This window comes from Pyrgilauda ruficollis, unplaced genomic scaffold (genome assembly GCF_017590135.1).
Source record: "Pyrgilauda ruficollis isolate IOZ18807 unplaced genomic scaffold, ASM1759013v1 scaffold1723, whole genome shotgun sequence".
Classification (NCBI taxonomy): Eukaryota; Metazoa; Chordata; class Aves; order Passeriformes; family Passeridae; genus Pyrgilauda; species Pyrgilauda ruficollis.
Genome location: NW_024516132.1, coordinates 1,104 through 4,267, shown reverse-complemented (window position 1 = coordinate 4,267; position 3,164 = coordinate 1,104). Strand labels below are relative to the sequence as shown.

General features: G+C 45.6%; 1 long non-coding RNA gene across 1 annotated transcript; it reads left to right on the top strand.

Moving 5' to 3' along the window:
• Positions 1-80: 80 nt before the first annotated feature.
• Positions 81-2,670, top strand: LOC121351790. The gene is made up of 3 exons (XR_005954839.1): positions 81-201; positions 1,010-1,118; positions 2,512-2,670. It is a non-coding gene; the product is annotated as an uncharacterized LOC121351790 (long non-coding RNA).
• Positions 2,671-3,164: the final 494 nt, after the last annotated feature.

The window sequence follows — 3,164 nt, the reverse complement described above, 5'->3', positions numbered from 1 at the left end:
TCCCCGCCCCTTCCCCCCCCTCTTTCCCCCTCACCCCTCTCGTTTTTTGGGTGAAATTCCGGCGATTTTGGGGTCGGGCCGGACCCGGAAGTTGCCGCTCCTGGAGGGGCCGGCCCGCGGCTCCTGCGCCGGCGGCCGCAAGGGGGCGCTGTTGGCGCTGGCGGCGCTCGCGCGCGGCTGCGGCGCCGCCTTGCGGCAGCGGTGAGCTCCTTATATGGTCAAAAAATGGGCGGGGCTTCAGGGCAAGGGGCGGTGTTTGATACTATATATGGAGATGGGCGGTTTAAAGCCTTTTATGGGAAAAAGGGCGGGGGTTAAAGGCTGTGGGTGGGGTTTAAAGCCTTTTATGGGGTTGTGGGTGGGGTTTAAAGGCTGTGGGTGAGGCTTAAAGGAAAGGGGGCGTGGTTAAACCCTTTAATGGAGTTGTGGGCGTGGCTTAAATCCTTTTATGGTGTTGTGGGCGGGGTTTACAGGCTGTGGGTGGGACTTAAAGCATTGTACGTGTTTGTGGGCGTGGCTTGTGGAATTTTAATGAACTGTGGGCGTGGTTTAAGGTTGTGGGTGGAGTCTAAAGCCTTTTAAGGAATTGTGGGCATGGCTTAGCATAGTGGGTGGGGTTAAAACCCTTTTATGGGTTTGTGGGCGGGGCTTAAAGGCTGTGGGTGTGGCCTAAAGCCTATTGGTGGGACGGGCTTTAAACCCTTTTATGGTGTTGTGGGCGTGGTTAATCCAAACTAGGTGTGGTGGGCGTGGCTTAAACTGCAGAGGGTGTGGTCTTTGGTGGTGGGCGTGGCTTTAAACGCTGTGGGCGTGGCCTAAATTTGTGTGGGCGTGGCTTAAACTGGGCCGGGTGCTATTTAATGTGTGTGGCTTAAACGAAAGTGGGCGTGGCTAAAACGAAAGTGGGCGTAAACTGGGCCGGGTGCTATTTAATGTGCGCGGCTTCAACGGTTTGGGCGTGGCTAAAACGAAAGTGGGCGTGGCCTGATTGAAGTGGGCGTGGCCTCAGGTACCTGGGGGCGGTGCTGGGGGCCCTGCGGGCCGGGCTGGGAGACCCCGAGGGCGCGGTCAGGGGGGCGGCGGCCGCGGCGCTGAGAGAGCTCCGGGAGGAACTGCAGGTACCGGGGATTTTGGGGGGATTTTGGGGATTTTGGGGATTTTGGGGATTTTTGGGGATTTTTGGGTGAATTTTGGGTGAACTTTGGGATTTTTCAGGTGAATTTTGGGCATTTTCGGGTGATTTTTGGGGATTTTCGGGTGAATTTTTGGGATTTTGGGGGTGAATTTTGGGGGATTTTGGGGGGGGTTTTTTGGGGATTTCTAGGGAGATTTGGGGGGATTTTTGGGGGGAATTTTGGGATATTTTGGAGATTTTTTGGGTGAATTTTGGGGATTTTTGGCTGAATTTTTGGGTGAATTTCTGGGATTTTTTGGGTGAAATTTGGGCATTTTCGGGTGATTTTTGGGTGAATTTTGGGTGAACTTTGGGATTTTTCAGGTGAATTTTGGGCATTTTCGGGTGATTTTTGGGGATTTTCGGGTGAATTTTTGGGATTTTGGGGGTGAATTTTGGGGGATTTTTGGGTGAATTTTTGGGATTTTTTGGGTGAATGTCTGGGATTTTTTGGGTGAATTTTGGGCATTTTCGGGTGAATTTTTGATGAATTTTGAGGATTTTTCGGGTGAATTTTTGGGATTTTGGGGGTGAATTTTGGGGAATCTTTGGCTGAATTTTGGGGATTTTCGGGTGAATTTTTCGTGAATTTTTGGGATTTTGGGAGTGAATTTTGGGGAATTTTTGCGTGAATTTTGGGGATTTTTGGGTGAATTTTTGGGATTTTTTGGATGAATTTTGGGGTATTTTTGGGTGAATTGTGAGTATTTTTGGGGGTTTTTTGGGGATTTTTGGGGATTTTTTGGGGATTGTTGGAGGGGTAAATTTGGGATTTTTGGGGAATTGGTTTGGGGATTTCGGGGGGTTTTTTGGAGGGAATTTTTGGGGTGAATTTTGGGGTGAATTTTCGGATATTTTGGGGATTTTGGGGTGAATTTTTGGGATTTTTTGTGATTTTTTGTGTGAATTTTGGGATTTTTCGGGTGAATTTGGGGATTTTTGGGTGAATTTTTGGGATTTTTCAGGTGAAATTTGGGGATTTTTGGGGTGAATTTTTTGTGAATTTTTGGGATTTTGGGAATGAATTTTGGGGGATTTTTCGGTGAATTTTGGGGATTTTTGGGTGAATTTTGGGGATTTTTGGAGTGAATTTTGGGGACTTTGGAGCTGCTTTTTGGGGTGAATTTTGGGGATTTTGAGCTCCAGTTTTTGGGATATTTTGGGGAATTTTGGGGTAAATTTTAGAATTTTTTGGGTTGAATTTTGGAGATTTTGGGGTGAATTTTTTTGATTTTTTGGTTGAATTTTGGGGATTTTTGGGGCTGAAATTTGGGCTTGTTTTGGATGTTTTGAGCTCCAATTTTGGGATTTTTTGGGGGAATTTTGGGGTTTTCCAGCCCGAGGTGGCGCAGCTGGCGGCCGAGGCCCTGCCCAGGATTTTGGGGGAATTTTGGGATTCCCAAAATTCCCCAAATTCCCCAAATTCCGACCCCAAATCCTGGTTCGTGCTGGAGACGCTGCTGGAGGCGCTGGGTGAGGAAATTTGGGGCAAAAATGGGAAAATTTGGGCAAAAATTTGGAAAAATAAGAAAAAAAAGGAAAAATTTCTACAAATTTGGGCAAAAATTGGGAAAATTTGGGGCAAGAATTGGAAAAATGGGGAAAATTTGGGGAAAATTGGGAAAATTTTGAGATAAAATTGGGAAAATTAGGGACAAAAATTGGGAAAAAATGAAATTTTCTACAAATTTGGGGAAATTTGGGGGAAATTTGGACAAAAATTAGGAAAATTTAGGAAAATTTCAGGGAAAATTGGGGAATTTTGGGACAATTTGGGCAAAAATTGGGAAAAAATGAGAATATTTGGGGAGAAATTGGGAAAATTTGGGGGAAATGTGGGAAAATTGGGAAAAAATTGAAAATAAAAGGGAAAATTTGGGAAGAATTTGGGACATTTTGGAGGAAAAAAGAAGAAAATTGGAGAAATTTGTGAAATTTGGGGGAGATTTGGAAAAAATTGGGAAAATTTTGGACAATTTGGGGCAAAATG